At 48.9% G+C, this 24,843-nt stretch overlaps 1 pseudogene; it reads left to right on the top strand.

The window, feature by feature from the left end:
* Nucleotides 1-784: 784 nt before the first annotated feature.
* Nucleotides 785-2,056, top strand: LOC119306113 (annotated as a pseudogene).
* Nucleotides 2,057-24,843: the final 22,787 nt, after the last annotated feature.

The raw sequence follows: 24,843 nt of genomic DNA, 5'->3' as shown, positions 1-24,843 counted from the left end.
CGCCGTGCCCGTGTGTACGCGTCCGAGGGAGGGGAGGCGTCGGCGCGCCGTCCCGTGACGCGCCGCCCGTGACGAATCAATGGTAAAGCTGACCGGCGGCAGCCTTGCCATTGATTCCCCGCGGGAAACCGAGGCTTTGGGAGAAGACGAGGCAGTGTCGCTGACGCGGGTGGCCCGTGTCTCTTTCGCGCCAAAAACGATTCGCCCGGCGCCCCCGAGCGCGCCGGGTTCGGATTAGGTCCGCCAGCGCCATTTTCGGCCTGAGCCGGCGAAAAATGGGCCCCTGGGGACGCGACTGGGTCGATATTTCGGCGTCGGCGGCCAAAAAGTCGCCTGGGGAGCCTTATTGGAGGCGCGGCTGGAGATGCTCTTAGGATAACGGGCGGGCAGGATATGGACCGCAGAGTGCTCGTTCATCGTAAGGCATTTTCGGTCCGCGGAGTGCTCGTTCATCATAAGGCATTTTCGGGTCACTTTTATATGTAGTACTTCATTATAGCTAACAAAATATGAAACCTCTAAATTAACTCTCCAAAACTCCTAAACCCCCTCTTTCAAAAAAGGAAAATAAAAAACCCCACCGCCTGGCCGCCTTTTGGTCCCGGTTGGTGTTACCAACCGGGACTAAAGGTCCTCCTCCCTGGGCGCCCCACGGCGGCCACATGGATCTCCTTTGGTCCTAGTTTGTAAGCCAACCGGGACTAAAGGTTTTGGACATTAGTCTTGTCTGTTTTGTCCCGATCTTACTTGTGCATGAAGTGTAAATACGTACGCGGGGAAGAGAGGCATGTCTGGGAAGGTCGGTAAGCCCCTGGTCCAGACCGACGCGGGGGCGTACATAGCTTGGTCCGGTGCTGACCAGCCGGAGCTCGCAACGGAGGGGCTCGGGTGTGGCCTTCTCGTGCTGAGGCCCCTCGGCTTCGCGCTGCCGCACTACGCTGACTCCAACAAGTTCGGCTACGTCCTCAGCAGCTCCGGGGTTGCTGGGGTCCTTCCGGTCGAGGCCAAGGAGAGGGTCGTCGGCCTGAAGGCCGGCGACGTCATCGCCGTGCGCACTGGGGACGTCTCGTGGTGGTACAACGACAACGACAACGAAGGCAACGCTGATGACTTGTCCATCTTGTTCATAGGCGATACGGCGCGCGCCGTCAGCCCCGGGGACATCTCATACTTCTTCCTCGCCGGCGGCAACAGCGTCCTGAGCGGCTTCGACGCGGGCCTCCTCACCAGGGCGTGGCCTGGGGTCACGGAGGAGCAGGCGGCCACCGCGTTCCGGAGCCAGCCGGACGACCTCCTCACCAGGCTGAGCACGAAGCTGCCCGGCGTATGCCCGCGCGAGAACGACAGGAAAGGGCTCGTCGTGAACGCCGGCCACGTCGCTACAGGGACCCTGAAGATGCTCACCGCGTCGGATCTGGACGCGCTGGGCGGCTTTCGGATTCAGCGCGGTGCTCGGGCGGCTCGAGCCCGGCGCCGCGATGGCGCCGTGGGTGCTCCGCGAGGGCGCGGCGCAGGCGGTGTATGTGGCCCGCGGGAGCGCGCGCGTCCAGGTCTCGTCGGCCGCGGGCGGCGAGAAACTGCTTCTGGACGAGGATGTCGCTACGGGGAGCTTGTTCGTCGTGCCGCGGTTCGCCGTGGCGCTCGTCGCCGCCGGCGCCGATGGAGTGGAGTGGGTCTCGCTGATCAAGAGCGCCAGGTACGTCACCGTGACCTTGACAAATGCGAAATGCAAATCTCGTACTGATGATGGTTTCCAATGTCCCTGCTGCGTACATGGCAGGCCGGCGGTGGAGCAGCTGACCGGGGAGGGCTCGATTTTCGGCGGCCTGACTCCACAGGTGGTGAAGCTGCTCTGAGCGGTCGGTGACCGAGTCTTGGTTCCCGTGTGCGTTTACTTTCTGTCGTGTGTGTGAAATACGCTTTCTCCGACAAGAAGATCGCCGTGCACGCTTGTATGCTGCGGCGACGTGTATCACTCGGTCTGTGATTGTACGCTGTAGCTGTCTTTTTTTTTCTTCCGAATAAAAGTTTTAAATACCACGGACTCTGCATTATTGATGCATGCATGTCACCTCCTTGTTTTTTTAGCATCAGTACAGACACAAGCGCTTATATACACGCGCATACACTCATCTCTATGAACGCACACACGCACACCCTACTCCTATGAGCACCTTCGAGAGACTGTGCCGGCATATCATCTTGAGATTTACGAAGCCACCGTAGGTGCCTCGTCGTCGACGGAAACGTCTCCTCCCACTGAAAGCGCATCGCCGGAAATCCTGAAATAAATCCAGGAATAATGCGAGCACCAGGATTTGAACCCTGGTGGATTTGGGATACCACTGTCCACCTAACCATCTCAATCACATGTTGGTTCGCATGTCACCTTCATGTTGTACGTGCTTAGTTACGTGAACAAGTTGTTTTCAGGGAAAATCTATATCGTACACGGTACACACTACGCGTAGCTGTGTTCCTATGCGGCGGCTCATGCACGCGGCGCGCTACAGCGCGGTGTCCTGTTCGCTACACGTGATTGCTAGCTACAAGTAGTTTGCGGCTACACGTTGGTGGACAGCGTGCTGCATTAACCGGTGTCAGTGATTACTAGATCATGATACGCGCTGCTGCGCCGGTCCATTTGACAAAAACTTTGGTAGGATTACTAAAAAATATTAGCACGATCCCTCCAATCATGTGAGGATTATTAAAAACAAGCTCAAGGTAATCAAATTTGTCCAAAGCTGCATAAACATGCATTTAAAGGCTTTAGTTCTTAGAGCCAACATAAAGCAACAATTATAAAAGGCAAATTTGCAGTTGTAGAAACCCATGAATTAAGGAATTTAGGATGCGGGGTGCAGGTATAGCATCAAGTGGTACTAGTAAGTAAAACCACTATGCTATAAAACACCGTTGTGAAACCCCAGAAAGAACATATAGTAGCAAGACTTGCACTTGGCTGGAAAAAGGGAAACGTTCAGTTGAGATTTATCTGAAAAAGATGGATGTATAAACATTCGACGAAATCTGAAATTGCAATGCCTCAGTAGAGGTGATATTCTACACTTATAAGAAGTCACAACTGATCCACTACCACAAATACTTTATTTCTTCACATACTCTAACACCACGAAACATATTCTGATCATTTCACTTCTCTTAAGCTGTGTACATATGGCATACAGGCATTGGAAAAGCTCTCTGAAAAACATTGAACAAGCCAAAACCATGTAATTCTGCACTTTGAGACGGAAGAGCTTAGAAGGTGTCCTAACAACTAAAAAGTTATAAGGTGTACAGGGTGCCAAATTACCTAAATACACGATTCTCAAACAAAATTGTAGTAAAGAAAATACCATTATGAAGGTCATGTGCTAATCCTCCTTAGTAAGCCATCAACATCAATAGTACTACTAATTAAATAGGATGAAGCTGATCTTCATGGTAACCTACAGACCATCAGGATGAAAACAATCTAAATTGGATTTGCAAGCACTAACATGAGCATGTAGTGAGAGAAAACAAAATAGCTCCATTAAGAGTTTACTTGCACAATTAGCATCCAATGGGTGTACTGAATCCATCGGTTTTAATTAACTTGAAGCCTTAACATATATAAAAAAGCTTATGTGATCTTAAATCCACTTCATATGAGAGCAGGGAGTATGCGATAACTTTTCAGTTTGACTTGCCTGGCCACACCGGGTTGGTTTCATCATTTGGGAGCCTTCCATCTTTGCTGGTACGAACTGGAGTCAGGACTCAGGAAGCTCACGAGAGAGACAATAATGTTTCAAGTCAAGCACTTGACCCCTCAAAATTTTCGATATACATGTGGATCAAAGTAACTATTGAAGAACAATGATTCACCCCACAATGAAGAAAGATTTGTCCAACTGTTCATGGATAAAGGATCCGCCTAGCTGCCACACCCATTGAATGCATTTTAGTTAGCCGTTTTCCACTAAATCAGGCCATACATAAAATAGGACAACTATTTCAGTGGACAACACTTTGATAAAACAGCAAACTCCAGAAATCACATCATCATTTATTCCTAATTGTAACAATAGAAAATAATTACCATGAGATAAAGCATAATAGAACTAACCGGAACACCACCAGATTGAGTAAGCCCCGTGTCACCTGCATTAGCTTTCCATGGAGTTTTGTGAGCTGGAGGTGTCCATCCCCAAGCAGCTGCACCTATTATTAAACAAATATTATGTTTATGATTGGAGAAAAGCTGACCGAAAACATAGTCTTGTCGTAGTTGAGAGCACGAGGGGTTGGTCCTGGGGTGCAGAGGAACATGAGACTTGCCGGTTACTGCACCTGTACACAGTATATCTAGTACATACCTCTTACACACTACAGAACATGTCTAATAATTTTCAAAAAAAAAATGTCTAATACAATCAAACTGCTCGCTGCATTAACGGAGATCTGAGTTAAATAAAGAAGTAAAAAAACTTATGCAGCCATGGTTGGTGGCGTTGGGAGGGCCTCAGAGGGCTGAGGGCGTTGGACATGGGGCAAGAGTTGTCAGGTTTCCTGGTCGATGTAGCCGAGGAATGAGAGAGTGTCGAAGGTCGCTAGAGCAACTCTAGCAGACCCCGCATTCTGCCGGCCTGCAAAACTTGTTTGTAATTTGCGCAAAACCACTTTTGCGGGTCGGAGCGGGCTGGCACAGATGCAGACCCCCCAAACGGATCCGTAAAAAAGTATATTTATGGAATATGTTTTTTTACGGGTCGGCTTATGCGGGTTCTGCTCGGGCAGCACCGCGAAGACCCGTAAACATAAAAACTGCAAATTTCGCATTTGACATAGGTTTGGCAAACAAGTTCAAATTCAAACCACATAAACAGTTTGCGCGCAAATAGAAGCGAAGTTCATAACGCAAAAGAGGGCATGCAAAAGGTTTGCGCCCATGTCCGACATCATCTAGGGGTCGATCTTCACTCCGCGCCATGTAATCCACCTCCACCGAATTGAAGTTCATCGGCGCCACCGAATCCACCTTCCTGGCTTGTTCCAACTCCCGCACCGAAATCATCCATATTGCCACCATATGGAGCAGAGAAAACATCACCGGAACTTGAACACGGACCGGCCGAAGCTACCATTCTTCTCTTCAAGATCTCTCTCCTTGCCATATCATGCCATGTTTTCGTGAGGTCGTCCATGTCATTGCGGTTCATTGACATGATCTTGTTCTCTTCGGCGAGCAACAATGACATCGATTTGTTCTCGGAGGCGCGTGCTTTTCTCTCCTCAATGGTAGCTTTGCGGAGCCCCTCTTCCTTGAGCATTTGTCACTTTTCTTGCTACTCTTTTGCCTTCTTCTCGGCTAACTCTTTCTTGATCTCCAACGGCGTTGACGCTCGGAGCGCGGGCCATCGCGGCGGGGCCAGACGAATTCCCGCCGTGCACGACCACGTTGCCCTGCCGCTTGCGGGCCGGCGCGGCGTGTGCTTGGGCGACGGCAGCGGGGGCAACATGGCCGGCGACGAGATCCGCCCGAGGGGAAGGAGCATGCGCGACCTCGACGGTGACGGGGGACAGCAGGGGGCGTCCATGGCGACGAGGAACAGCCGCGGAGGAGGAACCGGAGCTTGCGGAGGGGGGGCAATGGTGGCGGAGGGTGCGGGGAGCGGGAAAGGGCGTGCAGAAATGTCCCTCCCGCCAAATATCGCGCCGGATAGGGGTTCAGCTCGGATCGGTCTCCCAGCCCGTGCAGATAGAGGTTGGGGGAGAAGATTTGCCGCGCCCCGCAAAAAATTTTGCGGGCCGGGGCGGGATGCGGGGTCTACTAGAGTTGCTCTTAGTGGCCTATAATATGGAACAGCGGGGTTATACAGCTTTCAAGTGACCTATCGATAGGCGAAAAACTCCGGAACTATAATTGCCTTTCAACGTGAACACACCCCTGTGTAAACCTGTAAAATGAATATTGACCAAGATTGAAGAAAAAGAATGCTGACCACATAAAAATTGAGTTACATATAAAAAATGCATGCTATTGTTTGGCTATTAGTTTTCTCAAACTTTATTGCAGGCACAACAAATCGACAAGCATGATAATTTGGCACAATAAAACATTGCGACAAGCCCTATGAAACATTCGATACAAATAAAAACCGAAAAATACGGTAAACTATTATAACAACTAGTGTAAAAATATGCCGCAAGTGATATGAAAAATATAAGACAGCACAATTAAACTCACAAACATAGCAAACAACTGGTGCAAGAAAATACAACAAGTTGTTTGAAGCAACTCGGCACAATTAACTAGTAGGTAGGCACGCATGACAAAGGTCTTGAAACCGTGAAAAATCTACCTTCTAATTTTTATAGCAATATTTTATTTAGAATTTTCATAGTACTATTTTATTTAAAGGGAAGTGCTCACAAGCTACATCCATGCATGCGAGTAGCAATCACCAACAGCCGCGCTAAATAAGCGCCGCACCGCAAATTTCTGCGCGGCAAATCTAGTTCAGCGCGCGGTCCGAATCACCATCGCGCACTGTTTATTCGGTGCGCCCACTTTCGCGCACCGCACACTCGAGCGCTCGCGCCGCACTCTCTTCGCCGCGCCACCTTCGCCCCGCCCATGCCGCCCCCGGTGAATTGACCCGAAGGACGCCCGCACCGGCGCCCCCTCACCCCTTCCTACACCCGCGACCCCTCCGTCGCCGCCGCCGTAAAGTGCGGGGAGCTTCGGTTTCGCCTCCGCCGGTGCTCCTCCAAGCACCGGTATCGCGCATGGCCTTTTCATGCCGCCACGGATGACCTCGGCGGTGGGTGGCGTCGGGCCGACGCCCTCTGTGAAGCCACGTGCCCTCCTCTCAAAGCTCCCAAATGCGGCGCGGGCGAAGAAGGGCAACGTATCCGCGAAAAAGAACTTGTTTGGGCGATTTAAATTATGCCATGTCTTTGTTTTAATGTTCGAAATATCATCTCGTGTCCAAAGTGCAATATATGGCAAGCGCCGGCTGTTCGCGCGCACTGCTTTTTAACGCACCTGCTGGAGTTACTCGCGTGCGCTAAAATTTGCAGCGGCCGCTGGAGCAAGCACTCGTCGCCGCGCTAAAACAAGCGATCGGCGCGCTACAAACGCCTTTTTAGCGCGCCGCGCATTGGGCGGCTGTTGGAGATGCTCTGAGGGTGTGAAAGAGACAAGAAGGACATGATGTGGGTTTCAAAAGCGTGAGAAAATTCACCCGCGGTCATTACACACGTCTGTTAAAATTCAGGAATACCAGGATTACGTACAGGAAACTTACGACAACGAACAGAGATGGTGGGGGAGGGGTGGGGGGGTTGGCGAAACTACAACCGGACATCAGTGGCACTTCTACATATAACACCCCAAGGCTGTGCCGTCGTGGGGTTTCACTTTGTGCTTCTCCTCCAACCGGAGCATGGGGGAGCTCATCGCTCTCGTGGCTCTCCGACCCCGCCACATCAGCCCCGACCTCCAACCCCTCTGCCCGCACCACCTCCTCTCGTCGTCGTGGCCCGCGCACATCACCACCACATACAACCGCTTCTGCCACCACCTCGTCCCGCTGCGGCGGCTTGTGGCCACTGCCATGAAGGACGCCGGAAAAGGCAGTTGCCCTGCAGATCGAGCACCTAGAGCCCCTGCAGTGCGGCAAGGCCCGGCTGCACTGTCCCCTTGATGTCATTGCTACTGAGGTCAAGCGATGCGAGCGAGGGAGCACGATGAGTTGCTCAGCAATGGGCCCCACAAGGCATCGGGGCTAGGGTCGAGGGAGATGAGTGAGGCACAGTGCGAGAGCTGCAGCAGGGTAGTTTGGTTGAAGCCTTGGATGCGAGGTTGGGAGTAGCTTGGGTAATCCCTAGCCCAACACCTCCCCATAAATCCACTCACAAATCCCTAGGCCATCGCCTCCCAAATCCTTAGTTCCGTAGCCATGGGAGCCGACGACGCAATCTGGGCGGCAGGGGGTTATGCCATACAGGAGAGAAGGAGGTGGAAGGTCAAGAAGGATGATGCTCCCCGCGGGGACGCGTATGAGAGGTCCGACAAGGCATGATTGGTTTGGGCGATGAGGACTGAGGAGGCACTCGAGCGCGAGGCCAAAGAACTCGCTGGAGCGTGACATCGCGTAGGAGCACATCGGAGAAGTTGGGCTCATCGAGAACATGGCAGGAGATGCACACCAATGCCGCAGAGTCGAGGGAGGCGTCGGAGAGAGCCGGGCACAACGATAGAAATGTTTTGGGGGCACTGACGGCGAGTTGCCGAGGCAGAGATCGATGACATGCTCGTCGGCATCAGGGCATCTTGGCTCATTCCGTTGCACGGTGAAGCTCTGGGTGATGTTGCGGTTCCTGTGGACATATGGAGGTGGGGCTCGTAGTCACCGCTGGGCAAAACTGACGAAGCATGGTGGGTACATAGCTCCCAATGGCGCGCGTGGGGAGAGAAAAATAGAGGGAAGGGAGAGATTGTGGAGGCGATGGGAGGAGGCTTGGCTAGGATTTTTTGGAGAAGAGCTAGGGCGGCCGGGGTGCTTATATAGGGGCGGACGATGCAGGTCGCCCTATGGTCGGGTGGTCACTCTTCCTCTCTAGACTGGAAGCTACACAATGCCCGATGCCCAGCCGCTTCTTGTCGCGCATTCATGGCACCACACTCGCTTCCCAGCCACTTGCGACCCATCCTATGGTTGTCCACCGCGCCCCTGCCGGCGTGCTTTGACTGCCCCGCCAAGCTTCTTCATCGGAGCTGCACCAACTCACTCTTGTCCGCCTATGCCTCATCTAGCACTAGCTGCAGCTTGCCTCTGCCGCTGTCGCAGCGGGCACTAGATCACGCACAATGCCCTAGTCCCTTGCTGCGGTGGTGGCGACCTCCATCGGCTGCTGCATATAACACCCCAAGGCTGTGCCGTCGTGGGGTTTCACTTTGTGCTTCTCCTCCAACGGGAGCATGGGGTCGCTCATCCCTCTCGTGGCTCTCCGACCCCGCCACATCAGCCCCGACCTCCAACCCCTCTGCCCGCACCACCTCCTCTCGTCGTCGTGGCCCGCGCACATCACCACCACATACAACCGCCTATGCCACCACCTCATCCCGTTGCGGCGGCTGGCGGCCACTGCCATGAAGGACGCCGGAAAAAGGCAGTTGCCTTGCAGATCGAGCACCTAGAGCGCGCCCCTGCAGTGCGGCAAGGCCCGGCTGCACGGTCCCCTTGATGTCATTGCTACTGAGGTCAAGCGACGCGAGCGAGGGAGCACGATGAGTTGCTCAGCAATGGGCCCCACAAGGCATCGGGGCTAGGGTCGAGGGAGATGAGGGAGGCACAGTGCGAGAGCTGCAGCAGGGTAGTTTGGTTGAAGCCTTGGATGCGAGGTTGGGAGTAGCTTGGGTAATCCCTAGCCCATCACCTCCCCATAAATCCACTAACAAATCCCTAGGCCATCACCTCCCAAATCCTTAGTTGCGTAGCCATGGGAGCCGACGATGCAATCTGGGCGGCAGGGGGTTATGCCATACAGGAGAGAAGGAGGTGGAAGGTCAAGAAGGATGATGCTCCCCGCGGGGACGCGTAGGAGAGGTCCGACAAGGAATGATTGGTTTGGGCGATGAGGACTAAGGAGGCACTCGAGCGCGAGGCCAAAGAACTCGTGACATTGTGTAGGAGCACATCGGAGAAGTGGGGCTCATTGGGAACATGGTAGGAGATGCACACCAATGTGGCAGAGTCGAGGGAGGCGTCGGAGAGAGCCGGGCACAATGATAGAAATGTTTTGGGGCACTGACGGCGAGTTGCCGAGGCAGAGATCGATGACATGCTCGTCGGCATCAGGGCATCTTGGCTCATTCCGTTGCACGGTGAAGCTCTGGGTGATGTTGCGGTTCCTATGGACATATGGAGGTGGGGCTCGTAGTCACCGCTGGGCAAAACTGACGAAGCATGGTGGGTACAGAGCTCCCAATGGCGCGCGTGGGGTGAGAAAAATAGAGGGAAGGGAGAGATTGTGGAGGCGATGGGAGGAGGCTTGGCTAGGATTTTTTGGAGAGGAGCTAGGGCGGCCGAGGTGCTTATATAGGGGCGGACGATGCAGGTCGCCCTATGGTCGGGTGGTCACTCTTCCTCTCTAGACTGGAAGCTACACAATACCCGATGCCCAGCCGCTTCTTGTCGCGCATTCATGGCACCACTCACTTCCCAGCCACTTGCGACCCATCCTATGGTTGTCCATCGCGCCCCTGCCGGCGTGCTTTGACTGCCCCACCAAGCTTCTTCATCGGAGCTGCACCAACTCACTCTTGTCTGCCTATGCCTCATCTAGCACTAGCTGTAGCTTGCCTCTGCCGCTGTCGCAGCGAGCACTAGATCATGCACAATGCCCTAGTCCCTTGCCGCGGTGGTGGCGGCCTCCATCGGCTGCTGCATATAACACCCCAAGGCTATGCTGTCGTGGGGTTTCACTTTGTGCTTCTCCTCCAACGGGAGCATGGGGGAGCTCATCGCTCTCGTGGCTCTCCGACCCCGCCACATCAGCCCCGACCTCCAACCCCTCTGCCCGCACCACCTCCTCTCGTCGTCGTGGCCCGTGCACATCACCACCACATACAACCGCTTCTGCCACCACCTCGTCCCGCTGCGGCGGCTTGCGGCCACTGCCATGAAGGACGCCGGAAAAAGGCAATTGCCCTGCAGATCGAGCACCTAGAGCGCGCCCCTGCAGTGCGGCAAGGCCCGGCTGCACGGTCCCCTTGATGTCATTTCTACTGAGGTCAAGCAACGTGAGCGAGGGAGCACGATGAGTTTCTCAGCAATGGGCCCCACAAGGCATCGGGGCTAGGGTGGAGGGAGATGAGTGAGGCACAGTGCGAGAGCTGCAGCAGGGTAGTTTGGTTGAAGCCTTGGATGCGAGGTTGGGAGTAGCTTGGGTAATCCCTAGACCATCACCTCCCCATAAATCAACTCACAAATCCCTAGGCCATCGCCTCCCAAATCCTTAGTTGCGTAGCCATGGGAGCCGACGACGCAATCTGGGCGGCAGGGGGTTATGCCATACAGGAGAGAAGGAGGTGGAAGGTCAAGAAGGATGATGCTCCCCGCAGGGACGCGTAGGAGAGGTCCGACAAGGCAGGATTGGTTAGGGCGATGAGGACTGAGGAGGCACTCGAGCGCGAGGCCAAAGAACTCGCTGGAGCGTGACATCGCGTAGGAGCACATCGGAGAAGTGGTGCTCATCGGGAACATGGCAGGAGATGCACACCAATGCCGCAGAGTCGAGGGAGGCGTCGGAGAGAGCCGGGCACAACGATAGAAATGTTTTGGGGCGCTGACGGTGAGTTGCCGAGGCAGAGATCGATGACATGCTCGTCGGCATCAGGGCATCTTGGCTCATTCCGTTGCACGGTGAAGCTCTGGGTGATGTTGCGGTTCCAGTGGACATATGGAGGTGGGGCTCGTAGTCACCGCTGGGCAAAACTGACGAAGCATGGTGGGTACAGAGCTCCCAATGGCGCGCGTGGGGACAGAAAAATAGAGGGAAGGGAGAGATTGTGGAGGCGATGGGAGGAGGCTTGGCTAGGATTTTTTGGAGAGGAGCTAGGGCGGCCGGGGTGCTTATATAGGGGCGGACGATGCAGGTCGCCCTATGGTCGGGTGGTCACTCTTCCTTTCTAGACTGGAAGCTACACAATACCCGATGCCCAACCGCTTCTTGTCGCGCGTTCATGGCACCACACTAGCTTCCTAGCCACTTGCGACCCATCTTATGGTTGTCCACCGCGCCCCTGCCGGCGTGCTTTGACTGCCCCACCAAGCTTCTTCATCGGAGCTGCACCAACTCACTCTTGTCCGCCTATGCCTCATCTAGCACTAGCTGTAGCTTGCCTTTGCCGCTGTCGCAGCGGGCACTAGATCACGCACAATGCCCTAGTCCCTTGTTGCGGTGGTGGCGACCTCCATCGGCTGCTGCATAGCAGCGACCACAACTTCAATTTTGAAATGACAGATTGGAAAATGTTGGGAGGTTTGTGCAAAATAGCAAGGGTTAGCTGATGTCACATTTGTGGAAAACACCCTTGCTTTTATGACGTTGTCGGTCCATCGGTCAAAGCGTATGCCACATCGATGGAATAAGTAGCCCAACTGTACGCGGTGACCATCTTTGTTCACTAATATGTGCTTCGTAACCATAATCTGGCTATTTTTAAGTCCAGTGACCAAAGTCAATTTTCCGAACGAGCCTAGTGACTGTGGTGAATTTATCTACATCAGCAGAACCATGATATATGCACGGGCCGGCAGCCCACATGATTGCAGGATTTTAAATCGCAACAACAGGTTTAGCAGCCGCTACATGCGAGCGCAGGTATGCGGTGCTACTCTATAGTCATGTCATTTATTTTAAGGCGCATGCTGCGTGTGAGTCGGCTGATGCAGGGAGAAAATCAGGCGCCTTCTGAGCCGTTAGATTGCAGGAACGGAAAAACTTCGATCCACGAGCCACCGCCAGCCAGAATGTTTGTAGCATGAACCAGGTTGCCACCGCAACGTAGATGATGTTGTGACCCCCAATGACCTCTGTAATAGAGGTGAGGGTGCAACCTCGCCACCACCCATTTCACACCGGCGAGCACTCTGCAACATCGGTGGTGTTGCAAAGTAGCACAGGTGAGCATCTGCAACACTAGGGATGTTGTGATGCCCACTATTATGTTGACAACATCATTGAGTTGCGAAGCTCACAATACTATCGATCTTGCAGCGGCGGTGGACCGGATGGTCGCAGTGAGGGAGCTCTTGCTCGTTGTGAAGGGGAGAGAAGGAAAGAGAGAAAGACGAGTGTGTGTGGTTGAGCACAATCTCCTTCCAATAATCCACCATCTAACTTTGCGGTAGCAACCCTTCTCTATCCACATTGCACCTCCAACTCCGACGAGATCCACGGTTGCAATAGTGGCAACAGTCATTAGGCTTGTAGCACCCTCAAGCAGCAACGGTCCCGGCTTTGCAGCATACCCACCAACAATGGCTAGCACGGCCGCTGCCCAACAGAACGGAATAGGAACTTCCAACACCGGCCTTCACTCTAGCACCCTCGAGCAACTTCCTTGCAGTGGGCCACCAAGTTGGACAACTTACTTGGTGGACTCAAGTACATCCATAGTGGCTGATACAAAGGTGGGAGATGCCCTCATCCACAATGATCCTGGACGACCTTGGAGAGATATAGGAACAACATCTACTGCAACATGCATCACCGGAGGGAGCCTCTAGCAGCAACGGTCCCGGCCGGCCCTGAGCCGGGGCAAGCAGTGCGACTGCCGATGGCCTAGCCTAATGATGGTCCCCGACCACCCGCCGTGTGTACGTACAAGAAATCACTAATTAAAAAGTACGTTTTGCAAAGGTCACTCACAAACCAGGTTGCCACTTGTTGCAACCTGAAAGTTTTTCCTCTTTTTAGATTTCTTTATTTAAAATGTTTTATTTCTTAAACCATACGTCCAAATATCGTACCCTTTTAACGTTGGATTCCTCGGATCAGATCTTCAAAATAAGATCCCTTGTTGATAGATTGCGACAAGCTTTTTTTCATGTAAAAACTAAACTAGGAGCAATTTTTTCCCTTTCCAAAGAGACACAAGGCCTCTCGTGCAAGCAAATCTGTGCCGCCACCAGAAGCAAATCTATGCCGCCACGAGAAGCAAATATGTGATTCTCGCAGAAAAAAAAGGAAAATGCATTCTCTTTTTCATTTTTCCCGAGAGGCACGAGCATGCGTCTCGCGGAAGCAAATCCGTCCCTCCACAAAAAGTAAATATGTGCCTCTCGCAGAAAGAAAAAAAACAATCTTTTTTCCTTTTTAAGAGGCATGACTGTGCCTCTCACGGAAGCAAATCCATGCCTTGAAGAGGAGTAAATATGTGCCTCTCGGAAAAGGAAAAAAATACGTTTCTCTTGCGATTTTTTTGAATTGTTTTATCCAAAACCTAAGAAAAACCTAGGGAAAACTGAAAATCCAAAAAAAAAGTAATCATCTAAAAGATAAAAACGCATATAGAAAAATAAAATAATAAAATTCGGAGGGAGCACCCAAACCCTGACACGTGGCGGCGGCTGAAAGCGCGCCAAGTGACACGCCATAAAAAATGACTTTTGCAGGGCTCCGAAGGAGTACTCGCTGATTACTTGCTCTAGTACGTACTAGGTATACTAGTCCATCGTATTTTTGTTCAGCCCATCGTTTTCTCAAATGGACCGACGGTTAACTGAAACAAGTACTAAAACCATGGCCCAATCAGCTACCCCACGGACGCGTGCCACGTGAACGTGAGGTCAACCATCGATTTACTTAGGGACGTGGTGAAAGAGATAAATTCGTGGCAATCTTCTTTTACAGTTCTTACTGTTTTAAGTTTGAATCTAGTCTCAAATTTCGAGCCTCATAAATTAGATAGGCATGCTGTAAAGTTGGTTCATGACCGACATATTTGGTTGGGACTACCACATGACACTTCTGTAATACTGGTAGCAATACCAACTAATGAATAAAGCCTAGCTTTTATGCTAAAAAAAAACTTAGGGACGCACGCTACAGTAGACATTTCTTCTCCCTTCATCTGTCTCTCGTTCTAAGTTTGTTCCTCTCGCGAAGAATTGATTATGGCTGTTTCCTTAGATTCACCCTTACCTTTTCCATCTCACTTTCTTATGGATTCGTTATTCCTTTCTGTTGAATATATGTATTATCGTATGTACTTAGGCATGTTAGGATTTCCTTTTGTTCTTTCCTAGCATATCTCCCGATCCTGTGATTCGGTTGAGATCCTAGCCAGCCCTGTACAACCTAATCAATCGATGCACGTACTGCATATTCCAATTCCACGTGGTTTCAGATAGGGTTAGACCTTGCGACCTAGCTTCCACAAACTACGCGCTGCCGCCCTCCCTGCCGCTGCCGCCGCACCTCTACCTCCTCCAGTGGTAGCCGCTGCAGCTCTGCCACCGCTCCTCTCCTTCCCCTCCTCGCTGCTTCCTTCCCCACAGCCGCATCCCTCCATTCTTCTCCCAGACGGCAACCCTCTCTCTCTCACATCGCTATCCCATGGCCTCTCCTTCCTCTTCAATCTCCAGTGTCTCCAACCCCTTCACTAGCCCCGATCCAAGCCCAGGATATTCATGATGTCAACATCTTTGATCGCGTCCCGGTCCGTCTTGATAACACTAACTCCACGTACTACGCTTGGAAGACGTACTTCTCGCTGGTTTTCCGTGAATACTATCTCCATGATCACATCGACGGCTCTGTTGACACCGAGCTCGCGAAGGGTGATACGGAGTGGTCGGCCATTGATGCTACACTCATTCTCTGGTTTTACCTCACCATCTCCAAGGACCTGTTCCAGATGGTTGTCTAGGACGGTGATGATGTGTACTCCGTGTGGACGAAGCTCAATGATCTCTTCACCGACAACAAGCTTCAGTGGCTAGTTTTTCTTTAACATTTGGGTGTCACCAGAATGATTCATCCATTGATGACTTATGCATGCGCCTAAAGAAGCTCTCCGATGAGTTGCGCGATCTGAGTGAGAAAATCTCTGATCAACTTCTTCTCAGCACTCTCACTGTCGGCCTCAACGACGAGTTGAGCAACGCCGCGTCGAGCCTCACCTTGCTTCCGTCGCCCACCTTTCCCAAGGCGGTGGCCTACCTGCGCTTGGCACTACTAGGAAAAGGCATGCTAGTGGCGCACCAGTTTTGCCTTCTAATGGCGCACTTCTGGTGCGCCACTAGCATCACGCCATTAGAATTTTTTTCTAATGACGCATCACATGTGCGCCATTAGAATCTGATGTTCTAATGGCGCACCACGTAGTGCGCCATTAGTATTGCCCACAATGCGCCACTATTATCTGCTATACTAATAGCGCACCACATGGTAGTGCGCCATTAGTAACAATTTTTTTATTTATTTTTTGTTTTTTCTTAATCTCAGGTCACTATTTCACATATGAGATATTGAACACACATATATACAACAAGCATCCATATAACAATCATATCCAACACACAAGTTTCATCATATATACATACATAGCCAACACATAGTTCCATCGTTACATATTACAAAAGTTTCACATTGTTCATCCAACATCGTTATCCATCAATTCACAAAAGTTTCACATTGATACCAAATAAAAACACAAATGAAAAAGAAGCACTCCATCCATGCAAGCTTCCGTGAATTAAATCAAATCTGCAAAATGATAAACAAGAAGTTAGAAGAAGAAGAAGAAGAAGAAGAAGAGAAGAAGAGAAGAAGAAGAAGACTAGAAGAATACTAGAAGAAGAATAAGAAGAATGAGAAGACGACTATTAGCTTATTATGTAAACTTGATCATTTTGTGCTAACATAAGTAATTTTGGAGCTAACCTATAGGAAACTAAGCATATAAGCTCTAAGTTAGCATATTAGAGCCAACTTAGGTAAAATGAAGCTAACCTATGTCATTTTGGAAAAGAAGAAGAATAAGAAGAAGACTATAAGCTTATTATGTAAACTTGATCATTTTGTGCTAGCATAAGTAATTTTGGAGCTAACCTATAGGAAACTGTAAGTGCATCTAGTGCCACCCCTAGTTGATTTTGGAGTATTGACGACAAAGTTGGTTGAGGGACTAATGCGTTTGTGAGAATTGTAGGATAACGCAGGTAGTGTCCCTCATTGATTCGGTTTATCTACCGGAGATGACCCCTAAAAATGTATGAAGACATTAAAGACAATGGTGGTATGAGAAGATATTCATATTGAAGACTATGACATGAGAAGACATTGCATGAAGACTATGGAGCACGAAGACTGTGTGGATTTGTTGCTTCCTTTTCTTCTTTGTTGAGTCATAGGAACCACCGTACTGTTAAGTGGGGTCCAAGTGAACTAAGTCAGAGTGACTGAAGTGATGCTCAACTCAAAGCCTATGTCTTCGAGCGAAGACAATGAGAGCAAACCTTATCCAGAGCTGGATGAGTCAGCTTTGCTTGTAGCCCAAGTAAAGTTGCCGCGTGTGTTTGAAATCTGACCGTTGGAACACGTGTCAGTTCCTTAGTGGCCCAGGGTCATTTTGGACAAATCAGGTCGGGTTGCCTAGTGGCTATAAATAGCCCACCCCCTACACCATAAATTGGTGGCTGCTCAGAGTTAGTATACGGCTTTTGTCGTTTGAGAGCAACCCACCTCGAAGCATTTGAGAGAGAGAAATCCTTGCGAGGACAAAGCCCAAACACCCAGAGCCAAAGAGTGTTAGGCATCACTGAAGTCTTTCTGTCTGTGTGACCTGAAGGCTTATTACACTTGAGGACTGTGTATCCTCTAGCCGGTTAGGCGCCGCGTTCTGAGCATCCAAGAGTCATTGTGGATTGCCGGGTGAACGAAGTCTGTGAAGGTTTGGAAGTCTACCTTGAAGACTTACCAGAGTGATTGGGCGAGGACTAAGTGTCCTTAGCTCAAGGGGAATAAGGTGAAGACACGGTCTTCTGAGTTGAATCTCAGCCTCCCTAACCAGACGTACAGTTGTCACAGCAACTGGAACTGGTCCAACAAATCCTGTGTCTTCAACAAGTGACTGGTTCTATCTCTTCCCTCCTTTATTTTGAGTCTGTCTTCGTGAAGTCATTGCTTATCTGTCCTATATGATTGACTTCATTGCTTGACTACTATTGTTGATTGGATTCGTACTATCTTCCATCCCGATCCTACTACCTAGCTGCTATTAGTCTTCGTACGTTAACACTATTGTATACTTGACTATGGCTTGCTTGTTGTAGTTTACCTTCCGCTGCATATCAATTAGGTCATTTCTATTGCTTGTCTTCGAAACTTCCACGTTTTGAAGACTTTGATAAAAATCGCCTATTCACCCCCCATAGTCGATAACTAGCACTTTCAATTGGTATCAGAGCAAGGTACTCCCTTGTTCTGTGTGATTCGGTTTAACCACCTGGAGTTTAGCTATGTCGACTGCAGGATTGAGGAATGTATCTTGCCCCACCTTTGACGGTCATGAGTATCCCCGGTGGAAAGCCATGATGAAGAAGCGACTCATGGCTATGGACAGCGAACTGTGGACCGTCACCGAGATTGGTCTTACCGATCTATGCAAGATGGCGGGGGCTGATGACATTCGCAAGTACACTCTACTGAACCTCACAGCAAAGGATGTCATCTGCTCCTGCCTGTCCCAAAATCAGTTCAGAAACGTCATGCACCTCAATCACGCGAAGCTAATCTGGGACCGACTTTCTGAGGTCTATGATAGTCATCTTAATCGTCATGATCCATGGCTTGATGACTACAAGGTGTCTCTTAAAGAGATGACCTTTCCACCTGAACCGTCTTCATCTTCACCATGCTTCATGGCAGGGGGTGCTAAGGTAACTGAATGCTATCTTTCTGAAACTAGTGATGATGAATCAGGTGATGAATTTGGCCCCAGCTATATCAAACTTGCTTCCCTTGCCACTAAACAACAACGAGCTTTGGAAAAGATTCAAAACATGCTTAGTAAGAGCGATGATATGTTGGGCGAAGAAATGGATCAGTCAAAAGCTTTGGCTGAGAGTCTTCAGAGACTTCATTCCAAGTTTGACGCCCTTCAAGATCAACATAATGCTCTCTTATCTGATCATGAGAAACTTTCTTCTGAATGTCTTCAAAGAGAGCAAGATCTTGAAAAGATAAGAGTGGATTATGAAGTTCTTATGAAGAAGCACGATTCATTACTTGCTCAACAGATCAGTCCCGCTCAGAATGAATTTGAACCACCATGCTTAAAATGCATTGAGCGTGATAATGCTGCCTCTGTTGCTGAATGTTCCACTACTGCTACTGTTGCTCTGTCTTCAACTACTGATGTGGTAACTAACCCCTCTTCTGAGGATACCACTACTATTGCTGATGAAAATGCTAGGTTGAAGACATTGCTTGAAACAGGGATGTATAAAAGTCTGAAAGGGCATTAGACACTTTGTGATGTCCTCAAAAAGCAGATTCTGAACCAAAACCCTAGGAAAGAGGGTGTTGGGTTCGAGAGGAAAATGAATGCTGATGGTTCCTACTGGAAGCCTGAGCAGTATCCCAAAACCACATGGGTTGCTACAAAGAAACCTTCAGTGGATCCATCCACTTTATCTGGCTTTACCTGTGCTAATCCTATTATCATTGATGAATCCTTTGATGCGAACTATAAACTATTCAAAAATCAGAATGGTGAAGTGTTTGCCAGGTATATTGGCACTAACTGCAGGAATGGACCGCCAATGAAGAAGATCTGGGTTCCTAAAAGGTGTCTTAAGAATCTTCCAGTGAATGTCATCATGACACCACCAGGGAAGAAGACAAACTCCAGACCAAAGGCATCATATGGCCCAACGGCTACTTACGAATACAGGACTCAATTGAGTCACCCTAACACCAATGTTTTGCAGGGAAATCAACTCAGACTCATGAATATGAGCGTGTGTCTTCAAACCTCTATGTTCATAGAACTAAGAACTTTTCTGCTTATTCACATGAGTATCATTCATCTCCTGCAAGGCTATTTTCTAGGGCTTCAAAGCCGAAATTCTCAGATGCTGCACTTAGACTCATTGCTTCTAAGCCACCCCTGAAAATGTGGGTGGTGAAGAAAAATTAACTCTCTTTTGCAGAATGTGGTCTCCAGCCAGCAATCAATGGCGTCCAATATAATTGCTGGGGACCTAAAACATAAAGGGACGCATGATAAAAATGACTTACTATATATTCCACATATGAATCGCTTACCTGTCATACTGTGTGCTAACTTTCATCTATGCTGTGATAATCCAAGTGTGCATCTACTGCTTATGCCTCACACCATACCTTGTGAAGCCTATCCTCCTAACTGCACTGTAGGGCATGTCACCAAAAGCTTCAGAATGGATTATTGACAGTGGATGCACTAATCATATGACTGGTGATCAAAGTCTTCTCATGGACTCAACCTTACGTCCATCCGAGAAGAGTCAAATCACATTTGCTGACACTGGTAAAGGCAAGGTATTGGGTCTAGGTAGAGTTGCAATCTCAAAGGATCAACACATGGATAAAGTGATGCTTGTTGAATCCCTTGGTTTCAACTTAATGTCTGTCTCAATGCTTTGTGACTTAAACATGATTGTGATATTTGGAAAATATCGTTGCCTTGTACTAATGGAATCTGACAAATCTCTAGTCTTTGAAGGGTATAGGAAAGGTGATCTATACATGGTAGATTTTTCAGCAGGGCCACAGCTTGCCGTATGTCTTCTTGCAAAAGCTTCAGAATGCTGGCTCTGGCATCGAAGGCTAGGGCACGCTGGCATGAGGAACTTGCACACTCTCGTCAAGAAGAAGCATGTCATAGGCATCGAAGGTGTCAAGTTCAAGAAAGATCATTTGTGTGGTGCTTGTGAAGCCGGAAAGATGACAAGGGCAAAGCACCCCTCGAAGACAATCATGACAACATCTCAACCTTTCGAGCTGCTACACATGGACTTATTTGGACCTACTCACTACTCCACCCTCAAAACAACGGCGTGTCTCTATGGCTTCGTCATTGTTGATGACTACTCAAGATATACATGGGTGCACATAATTCTCTACAAGACTGAAGTACAAGATGTCTTCAGACGATTCACCAATCGAGCAATGAACAATTACGGCATCAAGATCAAGCATATCAGAAGTGATAACGGCACTGAATTCAAGAACACCGGGCTTGATCTTTATCTGGATACAATGGGAATCACTCATGAATTTTCTGCTCCATACACACCTCAGCAAAATGGCATTGTTGAGCGCAAGAACAGAACCCTCATCGAGATGGCTCGAACAATGCTCGACGAGTACAAGACACCAAGAAAGTTCTGGCCTGAAGCTATTGATACAGCTTGTCATATCATCAACCGTGTCTACATCCATAAGCTTCTGGGCAAAATATCCTATGAGCTCCTTACTGGCAAGAAGCCAAATGTCAGTTACTTCAGAGTCTTTGGTGCTAGGTGCTGGATCAAGGATCCCCATCACAAGTCAAAATTTGAACCAAAAGCTCACGAAGGCTTCATGCTTGGCTATGGAAAGGATTCGCGCTCTTACAGAGTCTTCAACCTCTTCCACTACAAAATCGTTGAAACAGTGGATGTGCGATTTGATGAAACCAATGGTTCACAAAGAGAAATTCTGCCAAGTACACTTGATGAAGCTCCTTCCAGTGAATCTATCAAGCTGATGGGAACTGGTGAAATCATGCCTTCTGAAGCACAGCCTGAAGAGGAACTTATCATTCTGCACCAAACCAACCTAAAGACAATGTTCAGACCGAAGACAATACTTCCAATGATGACAATGATCAGCATGAGCAAGGTCTTCGTCCAGTTCATCCTCGTGTTGCAAATGAAGTATAAATTGAGAAGATAATTGACAGCATCAATGCGCCTGGTGCGCTCACTCGCTCAAGAGCAACACAGTTAGCAAACTTCTGTGGGCACTTTTCATTTGTGTCAATATCAGAACCCTGAAGCTTTTATGGAACCTGAATGGATTCAAGCCATGCAAGAAGAACTTCAACAGTTCAAGCTGAACAATGTTTGGGAACTGGTCAAGCGCCCTGACCCTCGCAAGCATAACATTATTGGAACAAATTGGATATATCGAAACAAGCAAGATGAGCATGGTCAAGTCGTCAGAAACAAAGCACGTCTTGTGGCTCAAGGATATACTCAAGTTGAAGGAATTGACTTCGATGAAACATTTGCTCCTGTTGCTAGGCTTGAAGCTATTCGCATACTGCTAGCCTATGCTAATCATCAAAACATCTTGCTACATCAAATGGATGGAAAGAGTGCATTTCTCAATGGCAAGATTGAAGAAGAAGTATATGTCGCACAACCACCTGGCTTTGAAGATCCAAAACATCCTGACATGGTGTACAAGCTAAACAAAGCACTGTATGGCCTCAAACAAGCTCCTCGTGCCTGGTATGATACAATCAAAGACTTCCTGAAGAGCAAAGGCTTCAAACCTGGATCCCTCGATCCCACACTCTTCACGAAGACATATGATGGTGAACTGTTTGTGTGCCAAATATATGTAGATGACATAATCTTCGGCTGCACCAACCAGAAGTACAGTGATGAGTTTGGGTACATGATGCAAGAGCAATATCAAATGTCCATGATGGGTGAGCTGAAGTTCTTCCTCGGTCTTCAAATTCGTCAGCAACGAAATGGCATCTTCATATCTCAAGAAAAGTACCTCAAAGATTGTCTGAAGAAGTTTGGAATGGAAGACTGCAAAGGCTACAGACGCCAATGCTAGCCAAACACCACCTTGGTCCTGACGATAATGGTAAAGAGTTCGATCAAAAGGTATACCGCTCCATGATTGGTTCTTTGCTTTATTTATGTGTATCTAGGCCAGATATTATGCTTAGTGTTTGCATGTGTGCTCAATTCCAAGCGGCACCAAAGGAATCGCATCACTTAGCTGTGAAGCGAATTCTTCGATATTTGGCTTACACCCCAACACTCGGATTATGGTATCCAACGGGCTCAAGGTTAGACCTAGTTGGATTCTCAGATGTTGATTATGCTGGTGACAAGGTGGATCGCAAGTCAACATCAGGCACATGTCATTTTCTTGGTTGATCACTTGTCTTTTGGTCTTCAAAGAAGCAGAACTGTGTATCACTCTCAACTGCTGAATCTGAATACATTGCTGCTGGATCCTGTTGTGCTCAACTTCTATGGATGAAGCAAACTCTCAAGGATTATGGCATCAACCTGAAACAAGTACCCCTCTTCTGCAACAACGAAAATGCCATCAAGATTGCCAACAATCCAGTCCAGCACTCGAAGACAAAGCACATTGAAATTTGTCATCACTTTCTCAGAGATCATGTTATGAAGAAAGATATAGATATCATGCATGTCAACACTGAAGAGCAACTGGCAGATATCTTCACAAAGCCCTTGGATGAGAAAAGGTTTTGCAAGTTACGGTGTGAGCTAAATATCTTGGAATCCTCAAATGTCCTGTGATCAGGCACACATCCTAACACTTATGCATATTGATGACTTAGATGTGCAACACACAAAGAAATGTATATCCTAAATCAATGAAGATTTACACTCTGAGTGTGAATACATTAACATGGAATTTGACTTCGGAGCGCCACAATAATTGTGCACCGTGTCTGGGTCTAATACTTCCTATACAATGGGTAACGCCACCACCAAATTTCTCTGTTTGAAGTGTTTCACTCATGGTGTTACTTTTGCAAAGACTTCGCATTTGGTTTGTCTTCAGTTTCAATTTATCTTCATAATTTTCTGCGCTATGATGATTTGATTGCATATATGTAAACACACTAGCGCTCTGTCCTCTACAGTATTCACTTATAGCTATGTCTTCAAGTTGAATCTTTTGTACTAAGTGAATGTGATCGGACCCTAACCTCTCTATGCTTCCTATCTCAAACTCTATCTGTCCAAATCATATGCATTCTATTGAAACTGTCAAATGTCTTCTCTGCGTCCTAGTTAGCAGAGGACAAAGAGACAAACATTAAATCTTTTTAAATGACTTATCTTTATTGTTGAAATCCGGAGAAGCCGGAACAACTCTCCGACATGCCTGGCGGGCGTGGGAACGTGGGACAATTCTAAGTATGTTGCATGCTTGCCACGTACCCCTCAGATGTGAACCACCAGGGGCACCAGCGTAATTGCGCTGTGTCTCTCACCTACTTATAAATACTTGTCCCATGCGGTACAGAAATCCTTCTTCCACCTCACCTCCGTCAAAACCCTAGCGCCACTGCTAGCTCGCGACGACGCCGGCGACGAAGCGCTTAGCTGCCGCGACTTCTCCGACGCCGTCCTCACGCCGGCCGCGGACATCGTCCTCTCCGCCGTCGCCGTAGGTGTCCTCCGTCGCCAAGTTAGGGCACGGTGGGCTCAACTGCTCGGTCTCTCATTCTTCCCATCTAGCAGTTCGTCGTGCGGTAATTATAACTCTATTTTTACCACCTTTTTGATCTTCATAGATTCATCCTACTTACCAAAAGTGGTTTCTACCTACTCAATGTTAGATCTATTCTATCTGCATCTCATAATGCCTAGTCTATTCACTTAGATTTCCTATCTAGTTTGATTCCTCACTTGTACTTATTCACGGATTGGTACAAACCTGGAACCAACTCATCACATATAAGTGAATGTCTTCGCATCATGAGGTCAATGTCTTCAAACTGATTTATCTTCAAAATCTTCTGAGAATGCATATGACCTCTTCCCCTTTCCTCGCATCTCTAATGCTGTCACAGGTACATGTCCGTGGGAGAATCCCTTGGTTCTCATAGTCTGCATTCGTTTGCAGAATACTTACAGCATCATATCAATTCTCCTGAAGCCAGTTCCTGCTTGACCAGCAAGCGTAAATCACTGAAGCCTCTGAACGTACTGAAGCCATTCAGCTTGAAGTTCATGGCTGCAGAAAAATCAGCAAGGAAGGGTGGCAGACAGCATCGTGGGGGAACTTCAAAGGATCTGCCTGAGGATCTGGCAGAAATGTATAAAACAGATCCTGAACAAGATTACAATCAGCGGAAGACTCGAATCCAATGGATTCGACGCTATTGGGCTGAACAGTGGTACAAGTACAAGTTCGTCACCCAAGAGTACGCAGAGAAAAATGCTATCAAGAGCCCTTGGGGTGATATTCTCTATCGAGGCCTTCCCCCCAAGAACAAAGTTGAAGCCATTGCGC

The sequence above is a fragment of the Triticum dicoccoides genome, chromosome 5B (genome assembly GCF_002162155.2).
Source record: "Triticum dicoccoides isolate Atlit2015 ecotype Zavitan chromosome 5B, WEW_v2.0, whole genome shotgun sequence".
In the NCBI taxonomy this organism is placed as follows: domain Eukaryota; kingdom Viridiplantae; phylum Streptophyta; class Magnoliopsida; order Poales; family Poaceae; genus Triticum; species Triticum dicoccoides.
The sequence above is the reverse complement of the archived record's forward strand: the minus strand, read 5'-3'. Positions and strand labels throughout refer to the sequence as shown.